Source organism: Periplaneta americana, chromosome 4 (genome assembly GCF_040183065.1).
Source record: "Periplaneta americana isolate PAMFEO1 chromosome 4, P.americana_PAMFEO1_priV1, whole genome shotgun sequence".
Taxonomy (NCBI): Eukaryota; Metazoa; Arthropoda; class Insecta; order Blattodea; family Blattidae; genus Periplaneta; species Periplaneta americana.
In genome coordinates, this window is record NC_091120.1 from 101555719 (window position 1) to 101572404 (window position 16686).

Below are 16686 nucleotides of genomic sequence, written 5' to 3' on the forward strand. Positions count from 1 at the left end.
GATAACAATGGCAAAGAAAGCTTTTAATAGAAAAAGGAGCACCTTCTGCAGACCTTTAGAAAAAAACTAAGGAAGAGACTGTGAAGTGCTTTGTGTGCAGTGTGGGATTGTATGGAGTAGAAATATGGACATTACGATGAAATGAAGAGAAACGAATAGAAGCATTTGGAATGTTGATATGGAGAGGAATGGATTGTGTGAAGTGGACAGACAGAATAAGAAGTGAAGTTGTGATGAAAAGAGTGGGTGAAGAAAGTAGGATGCTGAAACTGATCAGGAAGAGAAAAAGGAATTGGTTGATCACTGGCTGAGAAGAAACTGCCTATTGAAGGATGCACTTGAAGGAATGGTGAACGGGACAAGAGTTCGAGGCAGAAGAATTTATCCGATGATAGATGACATTAAGATATATGGATCAAATGCGGAGACTAAGAGGAAGGTATGAAATGGGAAAGATTGGAGAATGCTGGGTTTGCAGTGAAAGACCTGCTCATATGCAGAACACGTGTATATTGTGTGTATGTATGTAATATTTAAGTAACCATTAATAAATGTCAGGACATCATTGGGTATCTTCAGTAATAATTTTGGACTACTTTTACCATTTACTATATTGGCTTCTATTAAAATTTACTTGTAATCCCCATTTTTCCTGTTCCTTCATAAATTCTATAACTTCATAGTCTTCAGACAGTAGTAAGTTACTTGATCATCTTCGAATTATTATATGTACTTTTTGTTCCAAAATTCCGTTATTTAATATATATACAAAAGAGTTTAATAGAGAAAAACATGTTTCCACACATTCGGGAACGATAGGGCCAATTTTTATTTCGCCTTTTTTTTGCTTATTTGATCTTCCGTTGCCTATTTTAATGTTTAATGCGTTTTTTTTTTTTTTTTTGCTTTTGATGGATAGTTTCTGTTGTTATGTACTTATGTGTACATATTAAATAAATGAGTAGCCTACAATGAAAATATTTCACGAATTCGTATATATTAGAAATATAAATGTAAACATGTTTTTATTTTATAAATGAAACATTATAATGGAAATCTCTATTGAGAATCTCGCTCCACATAAATACACTTAAGTTATTTGTGGCGACATGCCCAAAAAGTAGCCCTAAGCTGATCAGCCGAGAGGGTTGACATTTTGTCTGATAGACGGCTGACTGTGTCAATTGAGAACTTAAAAAAATTATCTTGATGTAGCATGTAACCAAGAAAAACAAGAATAAGTACTGAAATATGGTACGCAGATTTATTAAATAATATATTATATTAAATTATTATTATTCAGACTATTACACTTTACCATGTCATATTACTTTTGACCAATAAAACGATACGAAAGGTCGTCTTTCAACCAATCATGGCTGTTTATCGTACAGTTTTATCGCTTTCCTAGCATTTGTTTAATTTTATCGCTTCCCTAGCATTTGTTTGTTTTTATCACTACCCTAGTATTTATTTCTTTGTCTGTCATCATTTCAAACTGCAAATTCTTTACGGTACTATAAAACATGCTTTGCGATCGTAATTTCTTCCCGCATAGATAGTCGACTGAAATGACGCCTCCTTTCATACGTTTTGGTGAAGGTAACATTAGTGAAATAGAATTTTAGTAAGTCAATTAATATCTATTTTATTGCGTTAGAGTACTTTATTTCTCCTGTTTTTATTACCTTCCTACCATTTGTTTCTTTGTATGCCAACATTTCAAACTGCAAATTCTTTACGGTACTATAAAACATGCTTTATGATCGTCATTTGTTTACAGCAGACAGTCAACTGAAAATGGCGGCTCCGTTGAAACGTTTTGGTGAAGCTAACATTAGTCAAATAAAATTTCAGTAAGTCAATTAATATTTTATTGTATTAGAGTACTTTATTTCTTCTAATCTTTATATACTTTCTTCTAATCGTGTGATAGTCAATTAAATCCCATTTGAGTTTCTATTTTCTGTAGATAAATCGAAACCTCTAGAGAGATTACTGTTGATAATTTCTGCCTATTTTCATAATTTTCAAATACCTATTTTTATAATTTACTGCCTATTTGCTGAGTTTTAGGTGACTATTTGCTTGCCTAATTTAGTTAAAATAAATGCCTGATCTTCCGGGCTCTAGTAATAACATTTTTAGTACCGGTACCCTAGAAAAAGTAAAGTCTTTGTTACTGAACTTAGTTTGTTGCAGTTTTCGTAGTATGCTAGAATTTGTTGTACTCACGTTGTACAGTAGTGGCAAAAAAAAAAAAACCGGACCGACCCTTGTAGCTGATTTCAGAGCCTTGTTCACTCCAGAGCACGATAGACTGGTAACTAAAACTTTCGTGGTTCGAATCCTGCCTGGGAAGGAAACATTTTTGTGTTCCTTATTCAAATTTATCCCCAATACTTTTCGATTGCTGGTAAAATTCATGTTCTGGGAATAATAAGTTAATTAAGTAGTAAAATATCCCTGCAATCGAAAAGTATTGGGAATAAATTTGAATAAGGAACAAAAAAAGTTTCCTTCCCAGGCAGGATTCGAACCACGAAAGTCTTAGTTACCAGTCTGTGGTGATCTGGAGTGAACAAGGCTCTGAAATCAGTTACAAGGGTCGGTCCGGTTTTTTTTGCCACTACTGTACATAATGAGATGTATTATTGGCGTTTGATATCTTACATATATCTTACATATACATGCTACAGTTGTGAGTTGTACTGTAATTTATATCTTCAGCAGAAATTTGAAATATTTTCATCCCGTTATGCTTCAAAACCAGAAGACTCTGGTTTAGTCCACCTATAAACTTTCATGCGTGTTCGTAATTTAGTGCGCTATTTGTTATTTTGTTATAGGGGGAGGAAATGGGAGTGTACGTACGTAAATGGAGTATATATGAAGTTCATGAATACGGAATGTAACGGTTATGCACTATAATGTGGATAATAACCGCTCTCCAACGCATACTAGGTTTTGAAACTCATTTCCAGCCCTGCTTATTACATAGTATTACATACATACATGCCGTGCTGGAGGAACCTCGCGTGTACTGAAATAAACCGCACAGAGTGTTTGAAACTATGATCCCAAAGTCAGCTTCAAAAGCATAAAGAATGTAATATAGTTCATTGTGAAGCAGCTTACAAATTTGCTTGAATGAGTTCGTTTTCATCTGGTTAATTAAATATTGTTTCTTCTCAGAAACATTGTAGAGGCACATTTAAATTTGTTTCTATTGAAAGTTTGTTTTAGACGGGCTGCACACCAGGACGATACGATTCGTACCGTACTTTTAGCTCAAGATAACATTGGTGCGCATAAAACTATACGATGTTTGGGCAAGATATATTATTTCGAGTCAGTTGCAATAATTAGCTCTTCAAGTGAAGATGGCTGTCTTTAATTTTACTGGTTAACAGCCATTTTGCATCTGGTGTGTGATATAGTAATACATTCAATTTTTTATTGTAGAATCCGAAACGGCCTTCAGAATTTCTGTATCACGTAAGGGTTTTGAGATAATTTTAAATGTTATATGGATTTTTTAATATTTTTACATTGTTAATGTTGTTATTTTTTCAGGGACAGTGTTATTATGATGGTTAAACTGTGTATTTTATTTATTTATTTAGCTAGCAAAGTGAGTACAACTCAAATTTATAAAACAAAATTGTTTCTAGCCACTACCGTAAGAGCCAAGCTCGTGTACGGCGTGGTCTTAGCCAATAATACGAGTATAACATAAAATTTACAAAGATAGCTTACTAAATAGAGTAATTAACTTAATTCAAACCGATAAATAACACACAAAAGCAAAAAAAGAATAAAGAGAGAAAAAACACATTTAATATAAAGTGACAATCCGATAGAAGCTAGTGATATTCAATAAAAACTAGAATATAGTCGACAGAAATAAAAAGGTAAAAAATACACACATTTGTTAGTATTATATATCATGAATAATTTTATAAATTTCTTTTTTAAAAGGTTAAATTTTAAAATATTTCAAATTTGGAAAATGGTTTGTAATTTTATTATGAAGTCTTGGGCCGAAGCTAGCACCATGTTTAAGAGCTGCACTTGTATGACATTTAGGTTCAATTAATGGAAAAGTAGATTTTTGTCTTCGAGTACGATATTCATGTCGATTAGATTTATGTTTTATTTGATTTCTGTGGTACTAAGTTAGTAAAATATATTTATAAATTTCTTCAATAGTTAATGCTTTAAATTCTGTATAAATTAAATTTATTGGGTAATCCATATTTTTCGTTGGGAATCTTTGGATGTATTTGGATGTGATATAAGGTGGAAGAAGTTTCTAAAAGAGTCACTACCTGGCAGAGGTATTTAGCTGTGCGAGAAATGTACTGGCTTTGCCTGGTAGAGGCGACTCAGCTAGCGACGTCAGCCCTGTAGTCCAGAGCGTGCTGAAACGTGATTTTGATGGTTTATAAGAATTTTTTGTGTTGTCAAGAAATCTTTAGTGGGGTTCTAAGTGTTATGTTATGCTTGAATTTAAAATGGTCCATATTTACCAATATCGTATTACTGTTTTTGTATTGTAGCTGTGTATTATCTAAAAATGTGTCATGATAGAAAGAAACTGATTTTTCCACTAAATTCAGTATTCCAAAATTAGGAAATCCACCCATTTACACACCAGTTACACGAAAAAAATCCCAATTTATCGACTAATGTTATCGTACGATACAAAGCGAAGAGACAAGCAAAGCATATCTTACGATAGATGTCATCATAACGGTGTGCACTTGTTTAGTCCAGGAATGGGTTCTGATAACTCAATTGAGGTAGGTACTGCAGATTTTCCCTTAAGTCCCCACTCCACCTTCCCAGGCTGGCACGAGTACACAGGAAAGTAAGCATTGCTCAGTAACGGATTGTATAAGACTTTTACGAACTTTCGTCTCTCGCTGGTCACTTGAAATCCATCACTGTGCCTACTGTGTGTTCGTTTATAAGGCAGTGTAAGCGAAAAGGATATGTGCGGGGTTTCTGAGTTCCGTTCACTTTCCCGTTATGCCCAGGGCTGGTTTAGTTACTTCAACACAGTTTTAACGAGCACAAGCAATACCTATTATCTGAGATAGTTATGGCGTATCGTTTACCTTTAGAAATGAATCATTTCGTGCAGGTCGCCTAACACTTATGCAATATAATGATATTAACATAATCATTATTATCTTCACCGTTGGCAGTGTAGAATCATTACTGAATCAAAGAGCTGTCCTTCGAGAAAGGATTTATTGCCAGAAGATAAGTTTGTAGAGTACCCTGCACTTGTAGACTCTAACAAAATTTTGCTACCTTCAATCCATACTAAGTTAGACTTAATGACAAATTTTGTCAAAGTAATGGCAGAAAGAGGAAGCTGGTTTCAATATTTGAGAGAAAAGTTTCCTGGGTCGGGTGAAGGAAAATTCAAAGAGATCATGTACATTGGTATTGAAATTAGCAGAACCTTGGAGGATCATTTGTTCGAGAAGAAGCAATGAAACAGAAAAAAGTGATAGACTAATTATAATATTATCGTTCGTCAAAGATGCGGTCAAATTCCCTTGCGAATTTTAGAGCAGGTAACTAGCTGTATGAAGTTGATGGAAAATGTGTTGACCAAATTTGAGGCAATAGACTGCAGGGCCCTTGGAAATTAATTTTCTACACGTCTGGATTTACTTTTACCTTGGATTTTCGAGCAACGGTCACGTCTAGAGATTCAAACAGTATAGGCTAGTCTATATTCGAAATTATTCAAAGATACTGAGTCCTCCTTATCTGATGCCACGGGACGAGGTTTTTAAGAGAGAATACCGCTGAGCTTGAGATGTGAGGGAACGTCATTTATGGAGGTCTCTGTAGTGTACTGAAAGTTGGTTTCTTGTTAGAGTCCTTGATCTTGCCATAAATAAAATTCTTCCAGAAAATCATTTTGAAGTTGTAAGTAGAATAAAATTATGATACACGATCTCCCCTTTGGTTCGTTCGAAGGTTCGAAGGTTCGTGGTTTCGAATTCTGTCTTCGGCATGGATGGACTGGATGTCCTTCGTTCATGTTCTGTTCTGTGTGTGTCTCTGCTGAAGCCACGATAAGGGAGGCCCACATATATTTCGGTGTCTAGTGTGTAGTACAGGGAGAAACCACTCGCTTGCCTGCATTTATGTGTAAGTCCAACAACAGAAATAGGTTAAACGTAAACGAAAGAAAAAATAATTCTTTCTTCATTGATTAACGTTATAACTTATTTACTGTGTTAATATTATAAAACATTTTTTTAATATTAACACAGTAAAAAAGTTACAACGTTTTATTAGCGATTTTACAACTGTTCAAAAAGTGTATCCAACAATGAAGAATTATTTCTTATTGCAATATACACGTATATGGAAAAACATTTAATTTCAATGACTGAAATTCTGTGGCATACTTGTGTTCTGCACAGTCTTTTCACTTAAAATGAATCATTTAGAATACTTGGTCTCGCAACATTTTCTTTGCGGTTTTGAAATATTTCGAAAAAAATATAACCTATTATTATATTTTGAAAGAAATTGTAATCTGATTTTCGCTGAAAATGGTGATTAGTGCTCTTCGTTATTTCAAATTCAGATTTAGGACACACGTATTAGTAAGAATAATCTTCTATTTCGAGACAAGACAAAAAGTTAAATTTTGTACACTGTTATTAAACCCCGGATCCGAATTAGAGTTCGATGTCAACTCTATGGAAATACAGTGTCCCAAATTGATGTGTACATTCTTTGAAATACTATTTCACAGCAAAGAAATGAAATACAATTTTTGCGGTTTATGATTCAGAAGGCAGTGGAAAGCATGAAAACATGTTCAGCTATTTATAAACAAACATGACGGTGCAATTATCGTTCGATGAACGGAAGTGGATACTGAAATGTTATTGGAAAGTGGGGAATGTTGTTGAGGTTCAACGACGTTGGAGGGTTGGATTTGGAACACAACCACCAACAAGGTTAACTATCATAAGAATCCGAGACAAGTTTGAATTCGACGGAATTGTGCAAAATATGTTGATAGGGCGGTGCGGAAGAAAGAGAAGTTCCACCGATAACGAGTCATGCAGGCTTTTGCACAATCCCCAAAGAAGTCAGTGAGGCAATGTTATCGTGAGATTGTTATCAGCAAATCCAGTGTTCATCGAATTTCACGAGCTCAAAAATGGAAGCTTTACATTCCGAGACTTGTCCACGCACTAAATGAGGTAGGCCCAGATAGACGATTGGAATTTTGTGAGTGGTTCTTGAACATGTGTGATGAAAGAGAAGATTATCAAAACTTAATTGTTTTTTGTCAGATGAAGCCACATTTACACTTAATGGAACAATTAACCGGCACAATTGTGTGTACTGAGTTAACGAAAACCTACACATCTTTCAAGAAAAGGCTATCAATCTTTCAAGAGTAACAGTATGGTGTAGTCTGTCTTCCAGAGGAATAATTTGGGCCGTACTTCTTCGAAGGGACTGTCACGGGTGAGAAATACCTGCAAATGTTGGAAACCACGATTCTAAGTCTTAATGACCTCTTTGAGAATGAAAATGGGTTTTACTTTCAATAAGACGGAGCTCCAGCTCACTTTCATGTCAATGTGAGGAATTTTCTCGATCACACACTCAATCAGAGATGGACAGGACGAAGAGGAAGTGCTGCGGAGTTCCTGCCTCGATCTCCAGATTTAACCCCTCCAGACTTCTACTTATGGGGAGCTCTAAAGGATACAGTATACGCCACAAAACCACAAACACTGGAGGAACTGAGAGTTCAAATTGAACATGCTTGTAATGATATTTTATTAGCAACAATTCAGTTGGTATGTCGCTCTGTTGTACGTCGTTGTTGGGAGTGTACTGTGGCGGAAGGGGACCATTTTGAACATGTACGGGCTTAAGGAATACAAAACCGCAAAAATCGTATTTCTGTCTCATCTCGTTGCTGAGAAATAGTGTTTCAAAATGTGTATATATCAATTTGAGACACTCTGTATGTGTGCAATCCTTAGGCAGAAGAGGATAGTCGAACGGTATGCTAGTGTACTTTCAAGTTCAACGCTTCATCATTTCGTACAAACAATAACAAATTTATAGAGACGTATGGGAACGCTTGGACGGAAGTTGTAGCCTACGTACAATTTGAATGCAACATTATGAACGTTGTTCTATTTCCGTCAGTTTTGAGGTATCTGCAGCGTTGTAGTCGCAGATTGCGGAAGGCAGAGTAGTGATTGACGCTCTAAAGCTCCGTTCTCTGTACCTCTGTGCCGTCTCCTTCCAGCGTCTTCCTGACATGTGCCGGCTTCTCCGCTGCACGAGGCAGAGAGAGACGGAAGTCTCAGTGGTAATTCATTAATTAGTTTGGTTGTTGTGTACACTTGTTTGCCGGGTCCGTTCGTGGAAGGCTGGTGCTGGTAACAAGCCCCGAGGGGCTCCTGTTCCGAGAGACGCGTACTGTCATCATTCTCTCGTACCTGAGGCCGGCATAACGAGACGGTCACCTGATGCGTCGTTTGTTTGCCTGTGTTTATTTAATTCTGGATAGGATCATGATACGAGATAGACTTTCTAGCTCAGTTTTCCTTGTTCTCGGTGGGTGAAATATCGCTTGGGCTAGGATAGTTATACAGAGTCTGCCAAAAATGTATAGATTTAAATACTGATCACACATGTAGTATTGTCTTCAGTGAAGCATATGGTTACTTTAGATGTTCAAAATGTTCGCTGTTGACATAACGCAACACTATCCCGATACAGTTTGACAAAGAGTGTATACATTTTTTGGCGGACTCTGTATAATAACATTTTTTTTTTCTGTTTGATTAAAACATAATGCAAATCGTAATATATACACTCAACAATGTTTCCCCATTCAATAAATAAAATTTTTATAATGCACGTTTTTGCATATTATTGGATAATATTTATAGCATATCGTTATAATGCGGTTTTCCCAGAAAATGTTTAAACATACTCGTATTATTTATTTAATTGTTATTAGTAATCATATTTAAACAACATTTTTGATACTTGTTTAAGTTAAGGTAGGCAGCAAAAGGGGAAAAAATTTGAAGTGTTAAGTTGCACACATTGCTAATTTCACAGATAAAGTTAAAAAAATACTACCGTATTTTTTTATTTTATTAGTTATTACTTACTTACAAATGGCTTTTAAGAAACCCGGAGGTTCATTGCCGCCCTCACATAAGCCCACCATTGGTCCCTATCCTGTGCAAGATTAATCCAGTCTTTATCATCTTATCCCATTCCCCTCAAATCCATTTTCTCCATTCTCCTGTAACTTCATCCTCTTAGCCCCAAATATTTTCCGAAGAACCTTATTCTCAAACATTCTCTCAAAGTGAGAGTTCAAGTTTCACAACCATAAAGAACAACCGATAATGCAACTGTTTTATAAATTCTAACTTTCAGATTTTTGGACAGCAGACTACATGACAAAAGCTTCTCAACCGAATAATAACAGGCATTTCCCGTATTTATTCTGCGTTTAATTTCTTCCCGAGTGGCATTTATATTTGTTACTGTTGCTCCAAGATATTTGAATTTTTCCACCTCTTCGAAGGATAAATCTCCAATTTTTATATTTCCATTTCGTACAATATTCTGGTCACGAGACATAATCATATACTTTGTCTTTTCGGGATTTACTTCCAAACCGACCGCTTTACTTGCTTCAAGTAAAATTTCCGTGTTTTCTCTAATCGTTTTTGGATTTTCGCCTAACATATTCACGTCATCCGCATAGACAAGAAGCTGATGTAACCCGTTCAATTCCAAACCCTGTCTGTTATCCTGAACTTTCCTATTGGCAGATTCTAAAGCGTTTTATTAGTTATTATTAGGTAATAAATAAAAATAATAAATAATACTAAATAAACCATTTTATTGTTAGTACTGTTTTCAGTTAAGAGGTAGGTACCTTGTAACAGTACCAGCAGCAATTAGTTAGGAATTCTTTGAGCATTTATTGTCGGACATTGAAAAAACATTGTCACTAGAAAAAATCGAAAATATGCGCTAATAACGTCTGTTGTAGCTGAACGTTGTTCTCCTCAGCACAAATCAATTTTTTGAAGGAACAGAGTACCTATTATTTGTGTTTTCATACTCCAAAATGATGACTGTTATACACTGTAATGGGAAGAGTTAAGTTAGCTTCGATCTACCACAGGAGCAGTTCAAGTCCACTAACTCAAGTTACTTTTACAATATTATATTTTTATGCTTCTTGTATTTTTAACTTAGATTTTTAATGACAGAAATAATGATGACCAAGAAAGTAATTCCGATTTTTCCATTATTTCAATATTTTTCGAAAGTTATGAAAAGGAATTTTACAATGTTACATATGAAGGGTTCAGAGCTATAGTGGGCCAAATGCCATATATTAAAAACGCAGAAAACAGGGGTCAAATTGAGTGATTATCATAATTCAATGAAACATATAGCAAGTAATAAAAAATATGCACATTAAAACTAAATGATATGTCTGTCTTCATTAAACAATGGCATTCATTTAACTTTAACCCTTGCTTTTTACGTTTTTAATAAATGGGGTTTGGCCCACTATGGCTCTGAACCCTTCATTCATGATCATAATACACTGCTCTTTTAAATTCACAGAGAATATTGGAAATTAAAACAATGGCTTTCCCAAAACACGATATGAAATGCCTCGAATAAAACAGTTTTATCTCGGAAAGGAAGCAAAAAAAGAGCAAAATTGTATTAAATTTTACTTTTAATATCTCAAAGAATAAACCCCTGCAATTAGCTTAATCACATTACTTACGATTTAACTTTATATGTTTATAAATATTTAAATATGTAGAGTGTATTGTATAGTACAGGTATATATTTTTTGCATGAACAAATGTAGGTATGTTCGTAAATATGTACATATTACAAAGTGTGGTTATATATAAAAGACACTTTCTTTTATATTTGTATTCGTTGTAATGTGTCCTTATGTTGGGTCAACGATTTTGTTGTCGCACTTTTATCCTCATATCGTCAGACCACGCGAGCTGCTTGTGATAGAATACAGTACAGGTATGCGTCCACTGGTCGAAAAGTGTCAGCCCTGATGATGATGATGATGATGATGATGATGATGACGACGATGACGATGATGGTATTATTATTATTATTATTATTATTATTATTATTATTATTATTATTCCTGAAGGAAAAAGGATGAACCCATAGCTCTGAGCCCATTATAGGATCGTGGAAATGTTTTATCTTGTGCTTACGGGACTGGGTGTTTATCTGTTTTCTTGTGATTGTCCTGTGATGTTTCTGCAGTGGTCATACGTCATGCCGGTCCCATGAACAGGAACGCTCGCATTTCTGAGATGCCTGGTGTACAATCAAAATGAAAAGTCCTCTCCTACCCGTGCTGGTGTGTAAGTCGACCAAGGGGAAAAATGTATACAAATTTGTTAACGAATAAAAAAATGTTTAAGAAATAGGTTTACTACCTTTCGGCATGATCTAGAATGTCATAGGCCACATGTATTTTGCTCTTAAATGTGGGCTTAGCTAAATTTAGTTTTCTAATTTTATAATTGTTGAAATGATTAAAATGTACAAAATTAACCGCGATAAGAGTAGAATAATTCAATAAAGAAAGTTCTGGTACATGAGAAAACATGCAACAGTGGTCAGTGGTGTTACTTTATTTCGAGGGATGAGCTGACAAGCAACATTTTAATGGGGACAGATATTTTTTTTTCTTTCACCACGTCAATGATGTCAAAAGAAGTGCATATACAAATTTTGATCACTCGACCGCAACTACAAAGGCCGTATAAAATAACTTCGCTAGGGCCGTTCACAGGAAGACAACACAATTTGATCGGAAAAATTTATTGGAAGAGACACAGCAATTGTTGAGCTATTTTTCAACATATATTCCACCGGAATTGAGGCATGTCATATCATGGGATCGAAAGAGAGGTGCAGACGGCTGTAAAACGCTGGTTCCGATCCCAGGCTTCTACGATACAAGGATACAGAAACTGATCCCACAGTGTGACAAATGTCTCAATTATAGGGGGGATATGTTGACAAATAGTGCAACAATTGCTGTATCTATTTCAATAAATCTTTCCATGCAATTGTGATTTTTTTCTGTAAACGGTCCCAGGGAAAAATCACTTTCTGGACGGCCTCGCAATTGCGGTCGAGTGGCCAAAATTTATATAAGCACTTCTTTTGACATTATTAACATGGTGGAGTCCACACCTGTGGAGTAACGGTTAGCCCGTCTGGCCGCGAAACCAGGTGGCCTGGTTAGAATCCCGGTCGGGGCAAGTTCCCTGGTTGAGGTTTTTCCGGGGTTTTCCCTCAATCCAATATGAGCAACTGCTGGGAAACTATCGGTGCTGGACGCCGGACTCATTTCACCGGCATTATCACCTTCATCTCATTCAGACGCTAAATAACCCGAGATGTTGATACAGTGTCGTAAAATAACCTACTAAAAAAACATGGTAGAAGAAAAAAATTTAACATTTTTATCTGCCCCACCAGAATGTTCACTTGAGAGACGTGGGATAATGGGATAGTTGTCACCGGCGTCCACTATATGTTCCTTAATTCTCTTTGCAGATATGATAAAATGAAGTTACTGCAGAATTTATGTGTATATAAAACGGCGCAAATATTTCTCATCAAGTCTGTATTTCTTAACGAAAATTTATGATGTAGTAAAAGTAAAGAATAAGTTATTATTCATTCGCCGTGTTGTAAAGGCAGAATAGAGTTTAGCGCTTTATTAACACGGGCATCTAGGAACCGGTGAGAGCTCAGTGTTGTACAATGTGCGAGCTCGGATTTCATCTCCGGCTACGACTGAAGTGATAATAGTGGTGGACAGGATGGAGACTGAAATTCGATTCTAAATATTTCTTTATCTCTCAACACTGCACATTAAGTCATTCACCCAACACTCATTTCATCCTACTCTTTTCTTCATTTCATATCATGGAGAAAATAATTTCAGACTAACATGTACGATTTTAAACGCCAGTAGACAGACAACTTCTTTCTTAACGCTCTTAAGCATTTCGGTGTTAGATGGAGACGGTCAATGAGCATTTCTCACTGGTACTGTCTAATCCATTAATGTCATGTTTTGAAGTTGTATTTAGTCATTATTTCATCCTCTCCCCACTTTTATGCTAATAAGTTGAATACAATAGACACACAGATAGCCATTCCTACGAGCAGTGGAGTGCCGCTGCATCTCTGAAATGTTGGCAATTGGCATACATCGTAAATCAGTTCTAATTGTGTAACTACTTCTCTAGTATGAACACCACTGAAAACCGGAATACACAATACGGGCGAGTCAAGCGGCGGAGTAGGGATGGAGATGGGAGATGCAGTTTCGTTGTCGTTATGAGAACGAATTTTCAATCGGAATTGGTGTAATCCTTAAATATTTTCTATCTCAGTCCGTAGAGGGTGCTATTGCATATCCCCTTCTTTACCTTTCTCATCACCCCCTACGCCGACCCTTGGAGCCGTATGACGGTCATCTGTACATCTACTTCAGTTCGTCTTCGTGTTTACTGTTTAGACTACTACCTTACACGTTTCCTTCGAAGCACCAGCAGACCTTTGAATCATCCACTTGGCAAGATCGTCACTCTTTTCGTAAGAATCGTGTTTGTTATGAGTGTATGTAGATATTGGGTAACTAAGAACCGGAAGTTAAGTTTGTACTGCTTGCTTTTGATTTTTATTAAGTCTACAGTAAATTAAAAGAAAAATCTCTTACCTTGGTAGAGATCCGTGTATATTTTATTGTGTTAATGGGAGCATATGTTCGGCATCACGCTCAAATCATTTTGCGATTGTGATTAACAATTGTACATGATAATATTTCCTTTTAAGAAATATTGTGTGATACAGACGTCACTTGCCAAATTGGGCAAACAGTATCATTTTTAAATGACAAATGTAGGACCACAACAAGAACCATGATAAGGACCAAGACCACTGAGATTGAGACATTTGTCATATCATGCGATCGACAGAGAAGTGCAGACGGCTGACAATAATATAAAAATATCACAACTAAAGTTTTTGGTTTCGAGATGCAGTTGTATCACGTAAGATTTATGTCGCTTATACAGTTTACGGGTCTTACTGAAGTCCCAACAATTTAAAAGAAATTATAATCACAAAGGCTGAAATAGTTCATCCCAGAAGATAAAACCTGATGTTTTTAATAATGTGAAACAGTTTTTGAAACTATCCGAACATTTGAATGTCTCAATGCAAAAAAATACTGTAGTCTACAAGTACAAAATACCTTCCGAAATCACGTTTGCTAGAATAAGTGCGTTGAGCCACCTGTAAGTAGACTAATTTTCGAAAGTAAGTTTTGTAAGTTAAACCAATCAATAAAAAAATTCATTAGGACACATGCTGCACTTGTGATAAGCTGACACTAGCATCTCATGTTGCATAAGATAATGACAATACGAGAGCCACCTTCAAGAACATCAAGAGGAAATAGAAAATGCATATAAATTAAAAGCATTTGGTAAGGAAATAAGCAAGACAGATGCAGCCAAAAAGCCTGTGACTTTCGACACGCAGCAGTGCTTGTTTGTCTAGTGTCTAGCCATTTTCACAGAGTTCAGTTGCTTTCTATAAGAGGCAATTCTGGATTTTGAACTTCGATTCATGATTCTGATGTAAACCAAGGATACTGTTTTGTATGGTATGAAGCCGTTGCTGGAAGAGGTGGCAATTATATCTATTTCTATGTGTACTGTATAATTCCTTAATAAAATATTTCAAGTCAGAGGTAAAACATGCATGTGACGGGCAGAATAAAATGTCACGTTGCTGCCATATGTGTGACTGCTTTACAAAATTTCGACACCCTTGAGTCTATCGACCATAAATTCTTGATACTTGGACTACACAAAAGGAAAGTGATACCGAACATAGCATAAAAATGCAGAAGGAAGTTCAGTGGAATAGATACAGAATACTCACATGACTGGGCGCACTTGATGAGGCAGGATGCAAAGAAGAAGTCATGCGTAGTCAGAGATGTGCAAGGAAATGAATTCCTAGACTTTTCCTCACTACTGAAAATTCCTCTATAACATTGAAGATTTAATAACAGCAGTGACCAGATGAATTGGAGTGAAGTGAAGTAGCTCCATTTTCAAAATTTATTTTGTATTCAAGAAGTCAGCTTTTTAAGAAGAGGTAGGGTCAGTACACTTACATCACAAAAGTCATATAATGCACCTTTGCCAATCTCTACACAAAAGAATGAAATGGACAGATAATACGAAATGAAGCTTTGCTAGAAAGAGTGGTTGAAGAAATAATAATCCTGAAACTGATCAGAAGAGAAAAAGAAATCTCATGAGTCACCGACTAAGAAGAAACTACCTACTGAAGTGTGCACTGGAAAGAATGGTGAACGGGAGAAAGGTTTGGGGCAGTAGAAGAAGTCAGATGATACACACAATATTAAGGTGTATGGATCATATGCGGAGATTTAGAGGAAGGCGGGAAATAGGAAAGATTAGACAATGCTGGATTTGGAGTAAAAGGCCTCCCCTTGCGTAGACAACTAAAAAAATTATGTACCATTTTTATATCATTGTAATTTTGCTTTTGAATTTTAAGTTGACATCAAATTAAGTTGAAAGTGTCTTGTTCTTATTATATTCTTACTGCCATTGTATTTTATTATTTTTCTCCCTACATTTTAAAAAATAAGCACAAAAGTGAGTTCTGTATTTAAATTACTTGTAGCAGCAAACACTTATATACCTAAAAATTTGGGTGGATTAAGTGTGTTAAGTCCAATTTTACACGGCATCTCTTTACGTTTTAAGCCCAATTAGAGTCTTAAATTAAATTTTAGTTTCAGATATTTTTAGGAAAGGTTAAAAATATTCTAAGAAACATTGTAAGAGGATCACGATTAAAATAGGCTATACAAATTAGAATTTTGGGGAACTATCCAAACTTTAAAAATAATTTTTCTCGAAAACAACTTTTCTAGAATTAACACACTTTTCCCACACACCTGCCATTTGTGACAAGGTTAGAGAAGTTTTGGTGAGGGGTTACGTCCGAGGTCTATGACTCTTAGCCCCGAAGTATGTGATGTATAGGTCTTCGACAAGGTTGTAGTGGGTTAGATGAGGAGATAACTAAGTGACAGAGGCGGAGTTTATTCGCGTAGTGCCATACCTTCTGCATAGGTTGGTCATAGCGCGCAAGTTTTGGAGCAATGACGTAGAAATCTTTCTGCTAGATGGCATGTTCGTATATAAGAAAGGACACAATTTGTGGGATTATAGCTTTCACATTGTGTTTATAAGATTGCTTTTTCATCTTCTAGGTTAAAAAATTGATTTCAAACGTGCCATGAAACTATGTAACTAGTCATTTAGATCTTGACTTTCAACCTACACAATAAGCCTGCAATTAGGACTGATGTATTCCTGAACTCGTCGATATGGTATAATATTGTATTAACTGGACCGGACTTGTTGGATCATGCTTCAATTAGCTGAACGCGTTCTCATCAGTATCTCATCTCACACACGGTTTAATTCATTGTTATAGCTTGCT

The 16686-nt window shown here is 35.8% G+C and overlaps 1 protein-coding gene across 3 annotated transcripts in view; it reads right to left on the bottom strand.

Annotated features, from left to right (window-relative positions):
* The window catches only part of LOC138698095 (ankyrin repeat and death domain-containing protein 1A-like), a 1102342-nt gene that overhangs the window by 261520 nt on the left and 824136 nt on the right, over nt 1-16686 (bottom strand). The gene's annotated exons all lie outside the window — the stretch shown is intronic.